A 23,914-nucleotide genomic window follows, 5' to 3' on the forward strand; every position below is an offset into this window, starting at 1 on the left:
TCTCCCTCCTTTCAGCCCTGGAAACCACCATTCTACTCTCTATTTTTCCATGTTTGTGACTATTTTATATACCTCATTTAAGTGGAATTATGCAATATTTGTCCTGCTGTGATTGGCTTATTTCACTTAGCATATTAATGTCCTCGAGGTTCATTAATATTGTTATGTGTGGCAGAATTTCTCATTTTATTTATTTATTTTTTATTATACTTTAAGCTCTGGGATACATGTGCAGAATGTGCAGGCTTGTTACATAAGTATACATGTGCCATGGTGGTTTGCTGCACCCATCAACCTGTCATCTACATTAGGTATTTCTCCTAATGCTATCCCTCCCCTCGCTCCCCATCCCCCAACAGGCCCCAGCGTGTGATGTTCCCCTCCCTGTGTCCGATGTTCCCCTCCCTGTGTCCATGTGTTCTCATTGTTCAACTCCCACTTATGAGTGAGAACATGCAGTGTTTGGTTTTCTGTTCCTGTGTTAGTTTGATGAGAATGATGGTTTCCAGCTTCATCCTGCAAAGGACATGAACTCATTCTTTTTTATGGCTGCATAGTATTCCATGGTGTATATGTGCCACATTGTCTTTATCTAGTCTATCATTGATGGACATTTGGGTTGGTTCCAAATCTTTGCTATTGTGAATAATGCTGCAATAAATATACGTGTGCATGTGACTTTATAGTAGAATGATTTATAATCCTTTGGGTATATACCCGGTGATGGGATTGCTGGGCCAAATGGTATTTCTAGTTCTAGGTCCTTGAGGAATTGCCACACTGTTTTCCACAATGGTTGAACTAATTTACACTCCCACCAACAGTGTAAAAGTGTTTCTATTTCTCCACATCCTCACCAGCATCTGTTGTTTCCTGACTTTTTAATGATCGACATTCTAACTGGTGGGATATGATATCTTATTGTGGTTTTGATTTGCATTTCTCTAATGACCAGTGATGATGAGCTTTTTTTCATATGTTTGTTGGCTGCATAAATGTCTTCTTTTGAGAAATGTCTGTTCATATCCTTTGCCCACTTTTTTATGGTTTTTTTTTTTTTAATTTGTTTAAGTTTCTTGTAGATTCTGGATATTAGCCCTTTGTCAGATGGATAGATTGCACAGTTTTTCTCCTATTCTGTAGGTTGCCTGTTCACTCTGATGATAGTTTCTTTTGCTGTGCAGAAGCTCTTTGGTTTGATTAGATCTCGTTTGTGAATTTTGGCTTTTGTTGCAAGTATTTTTGATGTTTCAGTCATGAAGTCTGTGCCCATGTCTGTGTTCTGAATGGTATTGCCTAGGTTTTCTTCTAGGGTTTTCATAGTTTTAGGTCTTACGTTTAAGTCCTTAATCCATCTTGAGTTAATTTTTTTATAAGGTATAAGGAAGGGGTCTAGTTTCAGTTTAATGCATATGGCTAGCCAGTTTTCCCAACACCGTTTATTAAATAGGGAATCGTTTCCTGATTGCTAGTTTTTCTCAGGTTTGTCAAAAATCAGATGGTTGTAGAGTGTGGTGTTATTTCTGAGGCCTCTGTTCTGTTTCGGTACCAGTACTATGCTGTTTTGGTTACTGTAGCCTTGTAGTATAGTTTGAAGTCAGGTATCATGATGCCTCCAGCTTTATTCTTTTTGCTTAGAGGCTATACAGACTCTTTTTTGGTTCCATATGAAATTTTAGGTAGTTTTTTCTAATTATGTGATGAAAGTCAATGGTTGCTTAATGAGAATAGCATTGAATCTATAAATTATTTTGGGCAGTATGGCCATTTTCATGATATTGATTCTTCCTATCCATGAGCATGGAATGTTTTTCCATTTGTGTCCTCTCTTATTTCCTTGTGCAGTCGTTTGTAGTTTTCCTTTAAGAGGTCTTTCACATCCCATGTAAGTTGTATTACTAGGTATTTTATTCTCTTTGCAGCAGTTGTGAATGGGAGTTCACTCCTGATTTGGCTGTTTGTCTGTTATTGGAGTATAGGAATGCTTGTGATTTTTGCACACTGATTTTGTATCCTGAGACTTTGCTGAAGTTGTTTATCAGCTTAAGGAGTTTTTGGGCTGAGATGATGGGGTTGTCAAAATGTACAATTATGTCTTCTGCAAACAGGGATGATTTGACTTCCTCTCTTCCTGTTTGAATACCCTTTATTTCCTTCTCTTGCCTGATTGCCCTGGCCAGAACTTGCAATACTATGTTGAATAGGAGTGGTGAGAGAGGGCACCCTGGTGTAGTGCTGGTTTTCAAAGGGAATGCTTCCAGCTTTTGCCCATTCATATGATATTGGCTGTGGGTTTGTCATAAATAACTCTTATTATTTTGAGATACATTCCATCAATACCTAGTTTATTGTAATATTTTTAGCATGAAGGGGTGTTGATTTTTATCAAAGGCCTTTTCTGCGTCTATTGAGATAATCATGTGGTTTTTGTCATTGGTTCTGTTTATGTGATGGATTCTGTTTGTTAACCTGAGTATGTTGAACCAGACTTTCATTCCAGGGTTGAAGCCCACTTGATCATGGTGGATAAGCTTTCTGATGTGCTGCTGGATTTGCTTTGCCAGTATTTTATTGAGGATTTTTGCATCAATGTTCATCAGGGATATTGGCCTGAAATTTTCTTTTCTTGTGTCTCTGCCAGGTTTTGGTATCAGGATGATGCTGGCCTCATAAAATGAGTTAGGGAGGAGTTCCTCTTTTTCTACTATTTGGATAAGTTTCAGAAGGAATGGTACCAGCTCCTCTATGTACCTCTGGTAGAATTCGGCTGTGAATCCTTCTGGTCCTGGGCTTGTTTTTGTTGGTAGACTATTAATTACTGCCTCAATTTCGGAACTTGTTATTGGTCTATTTAGGGATTTGACTTTTTCCTGGTTTAGTTTTGGGAGGTTATATGTATCCAAGAATTTATCTATTTCTTCTAGATTTTCCAGTTTATTTGTGTAGAGGTGTTTATAGTATTCTCTGATGGTAGCTTGTATGTCCGCAGGATCGGTGGTGATATCCCCTTTATCATTCTTTTATTGTGTCTATTTGATTCTTTTATCTCTTCTTCTTTATTAGTATCTTCTTTATTGGTATCTGTTTTGTTAATCTTTTCAAAAAACCAGCTCCTGGATTCATTCCTTATTTGAAGGGTTTTTCGTGTCTCTATCTCCTTCATTTCTGCTCTGATCTTAGTTATTTCTTGTCTTCTGCTAGCTTTTGAACTTGTTTGTGCTTGCTTCTCTAGTTCTTGTAATTGCGATGTTAGGGTGTTGATTAGATCTTTCCTGCTTTCTCCTGTGGGCATTTAGTGCTGTAAATTTCCCTCTATACACTGCTTTAGCTGAGTCCTAGAGATTCTGGTACATTGTGTCTTTGTTCTCATTGGTTTCAGAGAACTTATTTATTTCTGCCTTAATTTTGTTATTTACCCAGTAGTCATTCAGGAGTAGGTTGTTAGTTTCCATGTAATTGTGTGGTTTTGAGTGAGTTTCTTAATCCTGAGTTCTAATTTGATTGCACTGTGGTCTGAGAGTCTGTTTGTTATTATTTCCATTCTTTTGCATTTGCTGAGGAGTGTTTTACTTCCAATTGTGTGGTCAATTTTACATTAAAAGTGCTATGTGGTGCTGAGAAGAAAATATATTCTGTTGATTTGGGGTGTAGAGTTCTATAGATGTCTATTAGGTCCGCTTGGTCCAGAGTTTAGTTCAAGTCCTGAATGTCCTTGTTAATTTTCTGTCTTGTTGATGTAATATTGACAGTGGGGTGTTATATTCTCCCACTATTATTTGTGGGAGTGTAAGCCTCTTTGTAGGTCTCTAAGAACTTGCTTTATGAATCTGGGTGCTCCTATATAGGATGCATATATATTTAGAATAGTTAACTTTTATTGTTGCGTTGATACCTTTACCAGTATGTAATGCTCTTCTTTGTCTTTTTTGATCTTTGTTGGTTTAAAGTCTGTTTTATCAGAGACTAGGATTTCAACCCCTGCTTTTTTTTTTTTTTTTGCTTTCCATTTGCTTGGTAAATATTCCTCCATCCCTTTATTTTGAGCCTGTGTGTGTCTTTACACATAAGATGGGTCTCCTGAATACAGCACACTGATGGGTCTTTACTCTTTATCCAATTTACCAGTCTGTGTCTTTTAATTGGGCATTTAGCCCATTTACATTTAAGGTTAATATTGTTATGTGTGAATTTGATCCTGTCATTATGATGATAGCTGATTATTTTGCCCGTTAGTTGATGCAGTTTCTTCATAGTGTTGATGGTCTTTACAATTTGATATGTTTTTGCAGCGGCTGGTATCTATTGTTCCCTTCCATGTTTAGTGCTTCCTTCAGGAGCTCTTGTAAGGCATACCTGGTGGCAACAAAATCTCTCAGCACTTGCTTGTTTGTAAAGGATTTTATTTCTCCTTTGCTTATGAAACTTAGTTTGGCTGGATATGAAGTTCTGGGTAGAAAATTCTTTTATTTAAGAATGTTGAATATTGGCCCCTATTCTCTTCTGGCTTGTAGAGTTTCTGCAGAGAGATCTGCTGTTAGTCTGATGGGCTTCCCTTTGTGGGTAAAGTGACCTTTCTCTCTGGCTGCCCTTCACATTGTTCCTTCATTTCAGCCTTGGTGAATCTGATGATTATGTGTCTTGGGGTTGCTTTCCTTGAGGAGTTTTCTTTGTGGTGTTCTCTATTTCCTGAATTTGAATGTTGGCCTGTCTTGCTAGGTTGGGGAAGTTCTTCCTGAAGTGTGTTTTCCAACTTGGTTTTATTCTCCCTGTCACTTTCAGGTCACCAATCAAATGTAGGTTTGGTCTTTTCACATAGTCCCATATTTCTTGGAGGCTTTGTTTGTTCCTTTTCATTGTTTTTTCCTCTAATCTTGTCTTCATGCTTTATTTCATTATGTTGATCTTCAATCTCTGATATCCTTTCTTCCGCTTGATCAATTAGGCTATTGATACTCCTGTTTGCCTCACAAAGTTCTCGTGCTGTGTTTTTCAGCTCCATCAGGTCATTTGTGTTCTTTTCTAAACTGGTTATTCAAGTTAGCCGTTCCTGTAACCTTTTATCAAGGTTCTTACCTTCCCTGCATTGGGTTAGAATATGCTCCTTTAGCTTGGAGGAGTTTGTTATTACCCAGTGGCTTCTGAAGCCTACTTCTGTCAGTTCGTCAAACTCATTCTCCATCCTGTTTTGTTCCCTTGCTGGCGAGGAATTGTGACTTTGGAGAAGAAGAAGCATTCTGATCTTTGGAATTTTCAGCATTTTTGCGCTGGTTTTTCCTCATCTTCGTGGATTTATCTACCTTTGGTCTTTGACGCTGGTGACCTTTGGTTGGGGTTTTTGCCTGGGCATCCTTTTTGTTGATGTTGATGTTATTGCTTTCTGTTTGTTAGTTTTCCTTCTAATATTCAGGCCCCTCTTCTTTTTTTTTTTTTTTTTTTTGAGATGGAGTGTTGCTCTGTCGCCCAGATTGGAGTGCAGTGGCGCAATCTCAGCTCACTGCAAGCTCTGCCTCCCAGGTTGAGGCCATTCTCCTGCCTCAGCCTCCCAACCAGCTGGGACTACAGGCACCCACCACCATGCCTGGCTAATTTTTTGTATTTTTAGTAGAGACGAGGTTTCACTGAGTTAGTCAGGATGGTCTCAATCTCCAGTCAGGCCTCTCTTCTGCAGGTCTTCTAGAGTTTGCTGGAGGTCCACTCCAGACCCTGTTTGCCCAGGTATTACCATTGGAGGCTGCACAACAGCAAAGATTGTTGCCTGCTCCTTCCTTTGGAAGCTTCGTCCCGGAGGGGCACCCACCAGATGCCAGCCAGAACTCTCCTGTATGAGGTGTCTGTTGACCCCTGCTGGGAGGCGTCTCCCAGTCATGAGGCATGGGGATCAGGGATCCATTTGAGGAGGCAGTCTGTCCCTTAGGAGAGCTCGAGTGCTGTGCTAGGAGATCCATTGCTCTCTTCAGAGTCGGCAGGCAAGAATGTTTAAATCTGCTGAAGCTGCACCCACAGCCACCCTCTCCCCCAGGTGCTCTGTCCCAGATAGATGGCAGTTTTATCAATAAGCCCCTTACTGAGGCTGCTGCCTTTCTTTCAGAGATGCCTTTGCCCAAAGAGGAGGAATCTAGAGAGGCAGTCTGACTGCAGTGACTTTGCCGCACTGTAGTGGGTTCAGCCCAATTCGAATTTCCTGGTGGCTTTGTTTACAAGGTGAGGGGAAAACCACCTACTCAAGCCTCAGTAATGGCGGACGCCACTCCCCACACCAAGCTCCAGCCTCCGAGTTTGACTTCAGACTGCTGTACTGGCAGCGAGAATTTCCAGCCAGTGCATCTTAGCTTGCTGGTCTCCATGGATTGGGACCTGCTGAGCAAGACCCCTTGGCTCCCTGGCGTCAGCCCCCTTTCCAGGGGAGTGAATAGTTCCGTCTCACTGGTGTTCCAGGTGCCACTTGGGTATGGAAAAAAAAACTCCTGTAGCTAGCTCTGTGTCTTCCCAAATGGTCGCCCAGTTTTGTGTTTGAAACCCAGGGCCATGGTGGTGTAGGCACCCGAGGGAGTCTCCTGGTCTGCGTGTTGTGAAGACTGTGGGGAAAGCATAGTATCTGGGCCAGATAGTATCATACCTCATGGCACAGTCCCTTATGGCTTCCCTTGGCTAAGGGAGGGAGTTCCCCAACCCATTGCACTTCCTGGGTAAGGCAACATCCCACCCTGCTTCTGCTCACCCTCTGTGGGCTGCACCCACTGTCTAACCAGTCCCAGTGAGATAAGCTGGGTACCTCAGTTGGAAATGCAGAAATCACCCACCTTCTGCATTCGTCTCGCTGGGAGCTGCAGAATGGAGCTGTTTCTATTCCGCCATCTTGTCAGCTGCCCCAGAATGTCTCTTTTTAAAGGCTGAATAATATTCCATTGCATGCATAAACCACATTTTCTTTATCTATTCATGCATTGATCAACATTTAAGTTGCTTCCATATCTTGGTTATTGTGGACAATGCGGTGAACATGGGAGTGTAGCTATCTCTTTGAGATACTGATTTCAATTCTTTTGGATATACACATGGAACTGTGATTGCTGGATTATACAGTAGTTCTACTTTTAATTATTTGAGGAACTTCCGTACTATTTTTCAGAGTTGCTGAACCATGTTACATCTCCACCAGTAGTGTAGAAGGGTCTCAGTTTCTTCACATCCTCAGCAACACTTGTTGTGTTTTGCTTTTCTAAGTAATAGCAATCCCAGTATCCTAATGAGATGATAACTTATTGTGGCTTTAATTTGCATTTACCTGATAATTAGTGATGTCGAGAACCTATTTAGAAAAATGTCTATTTGTGTCATTTACCCACTTTTTAATCAGGTTATTTGTTTTTTATATTTGCTATTGAGTTGTAAGAATTTCTTATATTAACCATTCATCAGATATGGTTTGCAAATATTTTCTCCATTCCATAGGTTACCTTTTCACTCTATTGACTGTTTCCTTTGCTGTGCAGAAGCATTTTAGTTTGATGCTGTCTCACTTGTTAATTTTTGCTTTTATATAAAGCTTGTGCTTTTGGTGTCATATCTAAGAAATTATTGCCAACTTCAATGTCAGGAGTTTTTTTCCCTAGGTTTTATTCTAGGAATTTTACAGTTGCACATCTTACATTTAAATCTTTAATCCATTTTGAGTTGATTATGTGTATGGTGTAACAGAAGCCTTCAGTTTCATTCTTTTGCATGTGAATATCCAGTTTTCCAACATTTTTTAATGGAGGAGACTCTCCTTTCCTCATTGTGTATTGTTAACACCATCATAGATTAGTTGACTATATATGACTGGGTTTGTTTCTGGGCCATTCTGTTCAATTGGTCTATGTGTCTGTTTTTATGTCAGTACCATATAATTTTGATTAATGCAGACTTGTAATATTCCAAAATGTGGAAGTGTGACACCTTCAGCTTTGTTCTTGCTCAAATTTACTTTGTTATTTGGGAGTTTTTGTGGTTCCATATTAATTCTTAGATTGTTTTTTCTATTTCTGTAAAAACTACTATTGAGATTTCTGATAGGGATTTCATCAAATCTGGAGACTGCTTTGGGTAGTATGGATATTTTAATAATATAAATTCTTCCCATCCGTGGATACAGGATACCTTCTCATTTATTTGTGTCTTATGTTAATTTCTTTTATCAATGTTTTATAGTTTTCAGTATGTACGTCTTATTACCACCTTGGTTAAGTTTATTGGTTAAGTATTTTATTCTTTAGATGCTATTGTAAATGGGACTGTTTTCCTAATTTCCTTTCCAGATAGTTCATTGTTAGTGTCTAGAAATACAACTAGTTTTTATATGTTGGTTTGCATCCTGCAACTCTGCAACTTTACTGAACATTTTCTAGTTCTAACAGTTTTTTTTTTTTTTTTTTTGGTGTGATCTTTAGGGTTTTCTACATGTAAAATCATGACATCTGCCAACAAAGGTAATTTTACCCCTTCCTTTTCTATTTCTTTCTTTCTTTCGTTTATTATTATTATTATTATTATTGCCTAATTATCCTGGCTAGGACTTTCAGTACTGTGTTAACTGGATGTGACAAGAGTGGGCATCCATTTATTGTTTGCAATCTTAGAGAAAAAGCTTTCAATTTTTCACCCTTGAGTAGTGGTGACCTTTGATTATGTTGAGGTAAATTTTTTCTATACCTAGCTTGTTGAGAGTTTTCATGATGAAAGGAAGTCAAATTTTATCAAATGCTTTTCTGCATCTATTGAGATAATGATGTGGGGTTTTTTTGTTTGTTTTTTTGTTTGTTTGTTTTTGGTTTTTTAGATGGAGTTTTGCTCTTGTTGCCCAGGCTGAAGTGCAATGGAGTGGTCTTGGCTCATTGCAACCTCCACCTCCTGGGTTCAAGCGATTCTCCTGTCTCAGCTTCCTATATACCTGGGATTACAAGCACCTGCCACCACGCCTGGCTAATTTTTTGTATTTTTAGTAGAGACAGGGGTTCTCTATGTTGGCCAGGCTAGTCTTGAACTCCTGACCTCAGGTGCTCCACCCACCTCGGCCTCCCAAAGTGCTGGGATTACAGGTGTGAGCCACCATGGCCGGCCAGTGATGTGATTTTTATCCTTCATTCTGTTAATGTAGTGCATCACATTAATTGCATTGGTTGTGTTGAGCCATCCTTGCATCCCAGGGGTAAATCCCATTTGACCATGGTGTATGATCTTTATAATGTGCTGTTGAATTTTATTTGCTTGCATTTTACTGAAGATTTTTGCATCTATGTTCATCATGAACTGTAGTTTCCTTTTCTTGTAGTGTCTTCATCTGGTTTTGGTATCAGTATAATGCTGGCCTTGTAAAATGGGCTCAGAATTGTTTCCTCCTCTTCAGTTTTTAGAAAGAGTTTAAGAAACATTGGTGTTAATTCTTCTTTAAGTGTTTGATAGAATTCACCAGTGCAGCCATCTAGTACTGGGTTTTTGTGTTTGGAGGTTTTGATTACTAATTCAATCTCATTATTTGTTATTGGTTTATTCAGATTTTCTATTTCTTCATGATGCAGTCTTGATAGGTTGCTTATTTCTAGGAATTCATCCATACCACGATATCTGATTTAGAGACATATCATTGTTCATATTAGATTTTATCATCCTGCTTATTTTTGTAGCATAAGTTATGATGTCCGCTCTTTCATTTGTGGTTTTATTTATTTGAGTTTTCTCGCGTTTTTTTTTTTTTTTTTTGGTTAGTCTAAGTTTTTGTCAATTTTACCTTAAAAAATCAACTGTGTTTTATTGTTTTTTTTTTCTATTTTTTAATTCTCTATTTGTGAATTATTGGTATCTGATTTTGGAGCACTGGATGTATATGATGTCAACACTAACCAAAATGCAGTAAGACAAGAAATTAAAAAAATAAGTTTTTGTGATAGGGGATAAGACGATGAGTATAATTATTGCATATAATGAGTTTGGGATTCCCAGAGAACATCAAGGACAAGATCTTTTATTAAGTATAGTTGGAAGTTGAAGAGACATGTCTGGTGCACAAATATTGGTGTTTTTATCTTGAAGTTTTTCAATCTGCAGAGGTAATTATTGAGGACATTTTAATCAGTTTTATTCACAGGATTCTTTGAAACAATTTCATCCTATCCTTAGGAATGTTCAGCCTATCTGTACAATGGGAGAAACATGTTAATGCACTTAGCATGATGATTTTTATCAGGAGGTTCTTAGTATGATTTTACAAAGCACATATTAAACCTCACAATCTTATAGACCTATTCCAAATGTCTTGGGTGTTGTGGGTCTTAAAGATCCACTTTGAGACTACACCTTGTTTATGTAAAGGAAAAAATGTTCCTTATATCATTTTATAGCTTTCCTTCACTTTTCTTTCTTTCTTTTACTCTTTAAGTATTAAAAATTCCCTGGGAACACATTTTTTTAAATTTAATTTAAAGGATCCAGTTGAGTTTGTCGCTAAAGAGCAAATGGAGAATAAAAGAATTTTATCTTTTCTGCTCCTATTTTCTTATAGGCTTCTGTGCAAGCCTGACATCCGTAACACTAGGCAAGTGTTTCAACAGAGTAAAAGTCTTGATCAACATAAGCCCCTGCCCTCTCCACAAACATATTTTCTTACATATGGGCTTATAACTTTAATCAGTGTTTTTTTTTTCTTCTCTGAACATCACTTGGCTGCCCAGGAATTTGATTAGCAAAATTCTAATAGCAAAACAATTAAACAATGGCAATTTCACTCAAATCTTAATCTCTGCTTGCCATGATGGGATATGGATTATATTTCTCTATTTAAGTGATTTTAAAACCACAGCCACTTTTTTGACCATTTATTCAGAAATATCGAGACCCAGATTCCTTCTGTGGTCTCTGCTACCTCTGCCTTCCACTTCATCAGACCATTGGTAGTAGGGTTTATAATCCCATTTGGCATGAGTGTACCACATTGGTGCCAAGAGCAGCCCATTCCTCAAGTCCTTTCACTATTTTCCAACTTTGCCTAGATTCTTTTTACCTTGCCTTCATAGTAGCATAGGTAGTTTTTTCTTTTGCTGATAACTAACTGCCTGTGCCCCTCATTTGCATCCTGGTAAGATTGGGTTTGCCCATTTTGTGATGTTGATTCAGTAACCTGCCCCTTATCAGACTATGAAACAGGACTTAATCTTGTTTTTTGGAAAAAAATAAGGCTCTCCTAGGATTTCCTCTGTAGTGTTGGGTATTATCTGTACTAGTTGTTAATACTGTATGATATTTTGTAGTATCACAAATTGTGATCTGCAAACCAGTAGCATTGGCATCACTCAGGAGATTTTTAGAAACACAGAATCTCAGACCCCACTGAAAAACCAGTGGATCAGAATCTATATTTTAATAAGATGATTAGATTATTCATATGCACATAAAATTTGAGAAGCACTGCCATGGTATGTGAGCACAGCTTTGCTAGTAGCTTTTATTACTTTTCTGCTTTTTTATCCTCTCTTGATGCTCTAAGAAAGTTATTCCTTCTCCTACCCATCTTTCAGTAAATTGAATATGTCGGGCAAGGTCTGTGGTTTCGCAGTCAGAGCTTGAATGATTCTATTCAAACTAAGAGGCTTGATCTGTATTTCCAAACACTTTGCTGTCTTCACTGGTCTATTATATGGTCTTTAGCCTTGAATTATGAGCAAACATCTCTTTTCCATCAATCTGCAATGTGGTCAGGAGGCTTAACAATACAGCCCTCTGCTTCTGAACTTTCCCAAATCATTTCTGGAGCACTTGATGATCATCATCAAACATTATTTACCTTAAGATTATGAAAGGTCTAAATATTAGTTATGGAAGGATTTCTCAATATTGGCTGTTTGCTGCTTGTTGAATTTATCACTCATAAATTTGAGTGTAATATGTACATATTACGTAATTTTTAATATGTAAGTAGTCTTGGCCTAACTGTCTCCTGGAGCCTCAGGGGAAATACTCCTCCTCCAGCAATCACTGTGGATAATCGACTCCTTACTAGCCGAAGTGGTTTCACCCATCTGAGATCAATGGCATCTTGAGTCTGTGATATCTCTCATTACTTCTGGATTCTAATAAAATATCACACAGCAAGCCATGGATTTGCCTTTCAAGTAGCTGCCAGAAAGCCCAGATGATTCAACCTAAAACTGTGATGAAGTTAAATCCAGCTGAAGAAAACTTTGACCAATGAAAGACAGAAGAATAAAGTAGGTAGATAAATCACCTTTCACTTTCTCCAGTGGATGGAACTTTCCTAGGCACAATTCCACCATTCCTCCTTTCTATGGATTGCTCATGTGGCTAGGCAGGTATATCCGATGAGGTCTTATGAAGCAGAAGGCAGTGCCTTCACATGTTATATTTGTTCACTTCCTGTCCTTCTCTGCTTTGCTTTTTTGGGATTTCATCTTTAAATAAATGACTGTCCGTTAATCCTTGCCTCAGGCTCTGTTTTCTAGGAAACCAGGATAGTTCTAGGAAGCAAACCCTTAGGAAGAGAATTGGAGATGGACTGCTCATTTCTATAAAATAAATAAGAACCCTTTTATGGAGATAGTGGTGTGATACTAACTTCCGGTATCAAAATTACCTCAAGCTATCACTATAGTTAATAAGGAATAAGTGAAGTTGGAGGGAAGAAATGTAGAAATCAAGTACCTGCAGCATTTGATCATTATAGGAACAATGATAATTTCAAGGGTAATAAAGTGAAGTAACTCCTTTTAATGGCACAGGATATTTTAAAAGGAAAATGATAGGTTTAGGCAGCTAATTACAAACTTAAAATTCATGTTCTACAACCAGAGGACCTGTATGGCAGCTGTAAAGGAGATTTTTATTTCCTGCAGCCACAGGGCATACTTGCTGAACACCAGGCTTAGGATTTTGTTATATACTTAAAAGGAGAATAAATCCTCAGCCTAAACAGATCTTCCACCAAAGACAGAATCCTAATGGAGAAGAGGTGGAATTCTGAGACTTGGGATAGTGACATTTCAGTGGATGAGCTAAAAAATCTTGGACCCTTCCCAAATTTCCTGGAATCTCCTGGCTGGAAACAACAACAACAACAACACAAAACAAAACAACCCAGAAAACAAAACCTCCCCATTGCCAGAGGAGAATTCTGGAATGACTTCTCTGAAGCAGATGACTTTAAAGACAGTGTCTGTTTTCCACAAGACTTATTGTCACCACCATTCATTGCTCCTAGATATGTAACAGAAATCAAGTCTTGGCCAGGTGCGGTGGCTCACGCCTGTAATCCCAGCACTTTGGGAGGCCAAGGGGGGCAGATCACGAGGTCAGGAGATCGAGACCATCCTGGCTAACATGGTGAAACCCTGTGTCTACTAAAAATACAAAAATTAGCCAGGTATGGTGGCGGGCACCTGTAGTCCCAGCTACTTGGGAGACTCAGGCAGGAGAATGGCGTGAACCTGGGAGGCAGAGCTTGCAGTAAGCCAAGATTGCGCCACTGCACTCCAGCCTGGGCAACAGAGCAAGACTCCATCTCAAAAAAAAAAAAAAAAAAAAAAGAAATCAAATCTTAAAACAACCTGAGCAGAGAGGTATAAGAATGACCTTTGCCAGTAAGAAATAGCTTTTACTCCAAAAAACTCGAAGCACAGAAAGGATCCAGAAGAACATGTGAAAATGAATTTGAATGGAGTTATCTTGGGGAAAGGCTGAATATAAAGCTCAATGGGGAAGAATTTATTGTCATAAGGATGTAGGAGTTTCAATATTTTGGCAAGACCACATGGAGGTAGAAAATCTCAGCTAACATAATGTGCTAACAGTGTTTGAAGATTGTGTGATAATGGCACATCCTGAGAACTATTTCAGGTTTTGATAGTAGTTTATGTAGTTTGGATGAGTGTCCCTGACCAAATCTCGTATTGAAATGTAATCCTCAATGTTGGAGGTGGGGCCTGGTGGGAGGGGATTGGATCATGGGGGTGGATTTCTCATGAATGGTTTAGCACCATCCCTTGTGGTACTGTCCTCATAACTGTGAGTGAGATCTGGTCATTTTACAGTGTGTAGCAGCCATGCACAGTGGCTCACACCTGTAATCCCAGCACTTTGGGGGGCAGAGGCAGGCAGGTCACTTGAGACCAGCAGTTCGAGACCAGTCAGGGCAATATAGTGAAACCCAGGCTCTACAAAAAATATGAAAATTAGCCAGCGTGGTGGTGCCCACCTGGAGTCCCAGCTACTTGGGAGGCCGAGGTGGGAGAATTGCTTAAACCTGGGAGGCAGAGGTTGCAGTGAGTGGGGGTCATGCCACTGCACTCCAACCTGGGCGACAGAGTGAGACTGTCTCAAAAAAAAAAAAAAAAAAAAGGCTGGGCACAATGGCTCATGCCTGTAATCCTAGCATTTTGGGCGGCTGAGGTGGGCGGATCACGAGGTCAGGAGATTGAGACCATCCTGGCTAACACGGTGAAACCCCATCTCTACTAAAAATACAAAAAAATTAGCTGGGCGTGGTGGTGGGTACCTGTAGTCCCAGCTACTTGGGAGGCTGAGGCAGGAGAATGGCATGAACCCAGGAGGCGGAGCTTGCAGTGAGCCGAGATCGCGCCACTGCACTCCAGCCTGGGTGACAGAGCAAGACTCTGTCTCAAAAAAAAAAAAAAAAAAGAAAGTATACCACCTTCCCACTCGCTCTCTCTTGCTCCTCTTTCATCATGTGATGTGCCTGCTCCCGCTTTGCCTTCTGCCATGACTGGAAGCTTCCTGAGGCCTCCCCAGAAGCAGATGTCACTATGCTTCCTGTACAGCCTGCAGACCCATGAGCCAATTAAACTTCTTTTCTTTATAAATTACCCAGACTCAGGTACTTCTTTATAGCAATGTGAGACTGCCTAATACAGTAATGTCATCAGTAAGAGGATGAATAATTTCTAGTTTTGAGAGTTAATCTATGTAAGTTGCTCTAGACAAAAATCTAGTCTAAAAGAGCTATCTAATACATTGATCTTGATATGCCACTTAAGAAATATGATTTTTAAATATTTCTTTTTGCAGAATACTTTTCACATTCTCAATAACTTTCAATGAAACTTCATTTGAATGGCTGTGAAAACATCACAGAGAATCACATAAGTAGTGCTTTAGTGATTAAGTTGTCTACAATCACTTCCTGATCACAATACTAATAAGTTGCTTTCTCAGCACCAGTAAGATTGGGCAAGTCAATTTCCATTTTCATGCTGCATCCTTACAGGGTAATCTCAAATAACACACAAGAAAATGAGCAGATAGTACTGGCTGTAATCTAATATTACTAAAATTGTCTTTGGAAAAAATGGGTTGTGCCATAGAACAAAAGTTGTAATATCCCATGTGTACTTGCCTAATTTTCCTTAAATATTCCTTTTTAGTTGGGGTACCCAATAGGGTGATAAATTATAACACTAAAGAACTCATCTATCAAAATTAGCATGAAGTCCAGTGTTACCTCTGCTCACACCACCCCTGTCTTCCAGCCAACAAACCTCTCAAGGTAGTGGTTAATTGATTTTGTATTTGCTTTTGCTTAGCAGCTTGAGATGAACTGAGACATTTTCTTCAAATTCTGGATGATTCCATGACTGCTACTGACATTGGGTTCAGAAGTCATTTTTACTATTATCATTCCCCAAATCTGGAAAGTCCAACCATTAACGTTATTTTACATGTATGATTCTGTTATTCTAGTCTATCTAGAGAAATTCAAAACTTCTTCTCTTGAAAGGGGAATTGGGATTTTTTTATCTCATTTATTATATCAAGTTCTTAGATTTCTTAAGCAAATTTAGTTTTTCTCCTCCAGCTTTCTTTAAACTCCATATATCAATAGATACCCTTGTATAAAATAACAAAATATCTACCTGATTAGCTCTACAATCTTTACTATATTTACTTGCCTGCTATGTGACAGTTAATGTGCTAGGACTTTTTTTTACATATAGCCTCATACCTATTCTCCACCATATCCATTGCTTTTCTCAGTTTTACAGAAAGGAAACTGAGGTTCAGGGTGGTTAAAATTAACTTGTCAATATCACAAAGCTAGCAAGCGGCAAGGCTGAATCTGAAATATAGGCCTTCCTGGCTTAACAGTGTGATCAATTTCTATCACACCACCCTCCACTTGTTGAAAAGATCAGCTTCATGATTCCAGTTGGGGTTGTGTGATGGAGGGAGTGCCATCCTGCACATGGATCACTTAATCGATTCACCTGATAAAATGTACGCTAACATGCTAAACTTGGTGGTGCCCAGCTAGTTAGAAATTTCATTCTATCTAGAACAGCAATGGACAGAAGGGTACAATTAAGAGAAATACTCCAGTCCAAATAAGAGAAATACTCTTTGTTTTTAGTTACACTTCAGCATGTAAGGAAAAGATTCCTTATCTAGACTTGTTTTATGAAATCAAGACCACATTTGAGACTTTCTTGGTAGTCAAAGTGTTAGCAACCATCAATCAGAAATGAAAAAAATGAATTCTACACCCAAGTTTGGGAGAACAAATTCAGTGTTTAGTATTTCTGATCCCAAGAGAGTTTAGCTGAGAAAAAGTTAGATCTATTGAACAATCTCAATTTATGTGTCCTAGGTTTTAATTCAAATGAGAATGTGTCAGATGAGGATAGGAGAAGAATGACTCAGAATTATGTAGGAGATCCGTAAAATGGCCTTTGATTTTTCTGACGCCTCTTGTGGGAACAGCTCTGATTTTAATATGCTGGGTGGAATGACATTAAACATTACCAGACCAACTTTATACTAGCTACACTGTACCATGCCTGGGGAGAGAACAGAGAACTCATTAAATAAATGAAGATGCAAGTTCACATCCAGACATTATCTATCATTACTTTTAGACCTAACAGATTCATTATCTTCAGTACTGCTTGGAGTATTATTTTTCTAAATAGTTTGCTACACTATCAGGAAAATCTGGTAGAGGAAAACTGATACAACTTAATGAAATAGCCAGCAAAGGGGGTATCTGTAGTTTGCCAAGTGTCTATAAATTTATGTTGTCTTTTCTTTTTTCTCCAAATGAAACATTGCCTGTCAATCAATTAAAGGTATTTACTGAGCTCTTATTCTATGGCCACATTACTGTAGGTGAAAAATGCAGATACAAAGAAAATGGTAGGACTGGTACCTGAATTCAGAATTTATTTTAATTTTTAAGTTTTATAAAATAAATATATCATAAAGCTCAAGTATGTTCTAAGGCAGAGATTTTCAAATACTTATTAAAATTATTGAGGAATCCAAAGAACTTTTTCATATGTACTTAATATCTGTCAATGTTTACCATGTTAGAAATTAAAATTGAGGCATTCAAAAATATTTATTCATCGATTTCAAACAGCAAAAACAAATCTATTATATATTAACATAAATAGTAGGTTTTGTGAAAAATGTTTTTACAACAAAAAAATGAGAAAATTGGCCTTGTTCTACATTTTTGCAAAGCTCATTAATGTCTGGTTTAGAAAAGACAGCTGGAGTCTTATATCTGCTTCAGCACTTAATCTCTTGCAATATCATGTCATGTAGCCTCTGGAATATTTTACTGTACACTCATGAGAAAATCAGTATAAAATGGAAAATAATATCTTAGTATTAGTATGAAATAGTTTTGACCTAATAGATCCCAAAAAGGGTTTCAGGGACCTCCTGCATAGATCACATTTAAAAAAACCATGTTTTAGGATAATATGATGAGTAGAAGTGATAACTCAATATTACCCTTTCAATATAAAATTGAAAAATGCAGGCATTAGGATGAGATAGTATTTATTGAGATCTGCTTTTTAAAAGCTGATGTTAAAATATTGATCCAGAGTTAGCAAAATGAATACAAGTTGAAGGAGATTTAAGTAAATTTCACATTGCTGTATACAGGAAGATTCATGTAAACACATTTATGCTTTTTTGTCTATTTTGTTAAATTTTAAACTCTATCAGCAAAAGACAATTATTTGCATGCTAATTTTTATGTTTTCCTGCACAATACTGTTTCAACTTTAGAAGGTAGCTACTAGCCATTCTTTTTTTTTTTTTTTTGAGACGGAGTCTCACTCTGTCGCCCAGGCTGGAGTGCAGTGGCACGATCTCGGCTCACTGCAAGCTCCGCCTCCCGGGTTCACGCCATTCTCCTGCCTCAGCCTCCCGCGTAGCTGGGACTACAGGCGCCCGCCACCACACCCGGCTAATTTTTTGTATTTTTTAGTAGAGACGGGGTTTCACTCTGTTAGCCAGGATGGTCTCGATCTCCTGACCTCGTGATCCGCCCGCCTCGGCCTCCCAAAGTGCTGGGATTACAGGCGTGAGCCACCGCGCCCGGCCGCCATTCTTATTATATGGTTTATTTATTTACTCTACTTTTGTGTAGACATCTGTTTTTAAAGTTAGCTATCTGAAAAAGTCATCTTTTCAGTTAGGTAACACTAGCAATCAGAACCACCCACAATTTGGAGTGAAACACCACTTTAGAGGAGAATGAATCCAGTGGACAGAATGGCTTATATTACTGCAAGAATAGCTGACTAAATGTCAACTGAATAGTCCAAGTTATCCAAAAGAAGAAAATATTAACAAAAAAATATTTTTGGCTCACCATATAAAAGGCCCATTATGCTTTACTACTACCACCAATAAGTAAAGATTAAATTTGTTTATGCTATACCAGAGATCTGACACTATAAAGTAATTTTAATCATGATTAATTTTATGGCTTTTTGAAGAATCAAAAATCCTTATACAGGGGCATAATGGGTCACTTCATATTTTTCCACCTGAAATCTAGGAATAAACTGACAGATTCCATATCTTCTGCTCCCCAGTTTTCCTCATTTGTTGCTTACAATATTCAGACTTTAAAATGATAAATGAAAAAATATGCTTTGATGGAATTGAGAGAAACAAGGACTGTGGTTATTTAAGGAATGCAAAGGCTCAAAAGTGAATATTCTTCTTTTTCTCTATATTTTACTTCTTCCTTTACCAACCTGATAAAACCCTCACATTTTGGGAAGAATGTATTTAGTTCTAAGAACACGCTTTGCAACGGCTAAAGGACTGCTTATTTTGTGGATGGTCCTTCTGTACAAAGAACTGTGTGTTACTATTAGTAACACAATAGTCCAGCAGGTAATAGAAAACTCATGAATAGAAGGAAAGAAAATGGCAGTAGAACTGGAAGATAATCTGCATTTTATGTCAAGTGCAAAGGCAGCCCTGTTCAGCTATGGTGTTTAGACCCCTGAATTGCATCTGGTGGTACGTCTATGGCTTCATATACGCATGGGTTGGACCTCCTTTTTTATCTTGTATTTGAAATATTTATATTAACAAAGAAAAGAAATGTGAAAAATAACTAGCTTAAAGCTGTCTAGAAAGATGTCTCCTTTCTTCCTTTCCTTTAAATTGCATTTCCTGGAACACTTGAGAAATCCAGTAACTATCCACACCATGGAGCCAGGAATGAGCATTACAGAGAATGATGATATGTTGAGTTTATTATAGCCCAAGTCCAAGAAATCTAAACTTCATCCCTTCTTTAGATTATAGATGACATTTCAAACTAACAGCCACAGAACAGAAAGTGTGTTCACAACTGCACGGAATTGCTTGTTATGATGATGGAATTCTTTGCATCTTAAAAGACGATAAAAGTTGCCTAATTCGTGTATGATACAATAAACTTATTTGCTGACATAGCAAGTCTTACATAATAACCATGCTAATGATAGGGGAGTGCTGGGAAGGGAAGAGCATGGTCCCTTTAAATTGTATGGAAGGGGGAAGGGAAGTGCTGGGTAAGAGAAAGGCGGGTCCCTGGCTAGGGCTCCACCCCCACGGGCCTAGGTGAAGACAGCCACTCCTGCTTTCCTGCCTAAATGTTGCATTTTCTAGGACCACCCTGGCCCACCATGGCCCCATCTTGATAAAAACCCGAGACCCTGGTGGGCAGACACACAGAAGCAGCTAGATGTGGAGAGGAACACATCCGGGGAAGAAGACACAAGTGGCTGGTCATTGAGAGCACGCCAGCTGACGAGCACGCTGATGGGCACCTCCAGGCCATCGACCAGCGGAAGGACATGGAGTTTGGCTGGAGCAGTCAGAGAAAAGTCCAGCCACTTAGTCCAGGGGAAAACTATCTCCCGTCTGGCTCCCACATGTGCTGAGAGGTACTTCTAGTCAATAAAACCTTGCACTCATTCTCCAAGCCCACATGTGATCTGATTCTTCCAGTACACCAAAGCAAGAAATCCCAGGACACAGAAATCCCCCTGTCCTTGTGATAAGGAAGGGGGTCTAACTGAGCTGGTTGACACAAGCCGCCTATAGATGGCCAACTAAGAGAGTACCCTGTAACACACGCCCACCGATGCTTCAGCTGTAAACACTCACCCCAAGACACTGAGGTGGGGTCGGAGCCTCACAGCCTGCTGTCTGTACGCTCCCCTAGAGGTTTGAGCAGTGGGCAATGAAGAAGCAAGCCACTCCCCCTGTTGCACGCCCTCCAAGGGGGACAAGGGAACATTTCCTGTTTCACTAACATTCTTCACAAATAGATTTTGAAAAACATCCATTCAGCTAAAATGCATATATCCTTATGCTAAGAAGGTGGCAAGATATTTTGAAATAAAAATTAAAAAAAAATGATTATATTTTAATCATTGTGTTACTTTAAAGCACCGATTAACAAAGCTTTGCCAGGTTGAATCACTCATCTTTGACTGAATTTCCATTTTCAAGCTGTTTCTCACTGAACTTTGTAACTTCACATGACTCACAGACTTCAAAAGCCGCCTTCATAATTGCTTTTCTCTCCAATACATTATATATGTACATTACATATAAAATGTCAAGAAACAGATATTAAAGGACAAGATTTGAAGATCTGAAGTGAAGAAAATGAATCAGTTAGTGATATTGCACAGATTATCTAGTTTGATTTACATGGATTTTTTTCAATGTGATTTTTGTGATTGCTTTCAATGAGATCCATACCTGCCAGTCCTGGGTGACCTTTCTCTCTTTTTCTTTGTGTGGGAGCCTCAGCTTCTCTAGCACACAAAGGTTATGTGAGGCCCACAGAGTGTGGAATGCTTTGGATAATGGGAGAGCAGTCTAATCAATTCGCTACTGATAGGATGAAAGGGAGACTAGAGAGGCTGCTTTTGAAGTTGTCTCCTTTGTGGATCTGAGTCATCCACAGCTGTAGGATTCCAGTCTGTTTGTTTTAAGTCTTAAAGGAGGAGCAGGAACACCAAGTTTTACATACCATGTTTATGTTCTTCTGCCAGTTTGAGTCCTATAGAGCAAAGACAAATCTCGGCGTGGCATTTTTAGCTCTAAGCCAAATGTTCAGACTCCCACATGCCTTAACTTTGTAGGCAGGAGAAGGAACACACCTTATATGTGAATTTGCACAAGATAACATTTATCATCCAAAATAAAACTGGTGTTGCCTTCCTGTTCCAGCTTACCCACCATTGGGAAAATAATGAATTTTCTGGAGATAAATAAGCTCCTTTGCTTGCTTGCTTTCTATTTCCCTCTGTCTCTTTCTTCCTCTTCTTTTTTTTTCTTCCTAACCAAGGTGAAAAAATGTGGCTCTAAATTTTCACAAGTAATGTTCAGGGCAATGACTACCTTTATTTTCTGTTTTCCTCTTTGTGTAAATTGACCAGACTATAAAACCACAAAGGTCTTAAGGAAATAGAATCTGAAGTCTTGAGTTTAGGATTTAGCCCTGCCTCCTTACTGTGTGAGAAGCTTACCCTGCAGCAGTTTCCACAGGGTTTCATTTCTTCTACCTTCCAAAAGTGAATTGTCTTCCTTTAAGGAGAGATATTTACAAATATATTTTGCCCCCTTTTTAGGGATTTAAAAATTATTTCTTGATTTGAGTTTCTGTGTAATAAAAAGATACCTTCTAATATTAAAAAAATTATTTACAAATAACCAAATAGTATGTTTAAATTTGTTTTTAAAAAATATTTATGTAGAATATTTTAAAGAAATATTTTAAAGAAGTATTCAATATTCAATATTCACGCAGAATATTAATTTTTTTGGCAAATTAATTTAAAGATTACTTGCTTTGTTATGTTTGAATTAAGGATTGACTGTATGTTAAAATTTACACTGAGTTGAAATATGTGTTAGGGTATGAAAAAATGATTCAGTGAGCTAGTATTTGTAGTTCTTGCATTTTGCACTTAAATTCATTTTTAAAATAATTCCTTGATTTTTATTTATAAATGAAAAGATAAAAAATGCTAAGGCTACTTTCCAGTTCTTGCAAATCCAAATAACACATTCTGGGCAAGGATAGAATAGTTTTTCAATAAATGAAAGACTAAAATGAATACAGTACTTTTTGTACTCTCCTATTTTTTTTGAAATACAAGAAATAACTAAGAAATAAGCTAAATAAGAAAATTGGTGAGATGAATGCAAATTATGAATCTGATAAATCAGGAGACACACTTGCAAAATTATTATTTGTATCTGCCCCATTAATTTGCACTTCAATATCAATGTTTCTTAACGTCCGCAAGCAATGGTCTACCTTGGGTGGAAATTTCACAATATATGACTTGGATTAAAACAATTCAAAACTCTGTTTTGTTCAAAATCACCATGGAAGGCCATCTATTTCGGCTCAGCCACTGAGGGCCTGAGTCAGGAACAAACACATGTGGCCTCTTCGAAGATCTTACATATTCACTCCAGAGCCACTCAGGTGCTCAGTGCAGCTATTTCAAATGGGAACGGACATAAATGAATAATTGTAGTTGATTTAAAATATGTATATATCAACAGATCTAATTTCTTCTGGTACAGTTTTAGTCTTGAAGTTCTGGATTATCTTTCTAAACTTCCTGTGAAGTCTTACTCAGGCAGTGCTGAGGTAGGAATTATGATACTTATGAATACATTTGTCACCTAAAGTTTTGTCTTGCTTTTTAAAAGCTGTGGTTTGGATGAAAACAACAGGATTTGCTTGTTCCATAGATGTAGGTATGTATCATAGATATTTTGTTTTTTGGATTAAGTAGCCGCTTTCACTGTGAAAATTAAAAAAAAAATCTCTCAAACCACAAACAACCCCCACCACAAAAAAAACACAATTTTCTTATTTTCTCGACACAGAGATAGTTTTAATTTTGATGTATATCTACTTATTCATTAATTATTAAATAATATTTTGCAAAAAATTGGGTTATTAATATCAATATGGTTGGCAAGGTGGTTTATTTCACATAAGTGTTTCCGTACCACATGATTAAAGTGATTATTAGTCTACACGATGTTTCCGTTTGCATTTTTTCAGTTGTACTATTTTCATGATATAGCTATACCATATTTTTATAAGCCTTTTAAGTTGGATATTTAGGTTGATTTTTCTTGCTTTTCTTTTTTTTATAAATAAACCTGTAATAAATATCCTTATGGATATAGAGCTACATATTCTTCTCATTATTTGTTTTTTTTTTTGAAAATGGGATTATTTGATCAAAAGTAATTCACATTTAAAATTTTTTTCAGATGAAATGTCGTTGAGGGATTTGGGTTCAGAAATGACATGATTGAACTTGGCATTCTGACTAATCTTAGGACTAATCTTAAATCTAATCCCAAAACTAGCATTATTTGGGATAAGAGCAGAAGCAGAGAGTCCAGTTAGGAGACCATTGCAATACCATGGAAAGAAATGATGCCAGTAGGACACAAGTAATAGTGCTGAAAATAATGAAATTTGGTCAAATCCTGAAGCTAAAGCTGATAGGATTTACTGAAAGATTGTAAGAGGGAGTGAGAGGAAGAAATAGTGAAAGATGACTCC

The sequence above is a fragment of the Gorilla gorilla genome, chromosome 6 (assembly GCF_029281585.2).
Source record: "Gorilla gorilla gorilla isolate KB3781 chromosome 6, NHGRI_mGorGor1-v2.1_pri, whole genome shotgun sequence".
NCBI classification, from domain to species: domain Eukaryota; kingdom Metazoa; phylum Chordata; class Mammalia; order Primates; family Hominidae; genus Gorilla; species Gorilla gorilla.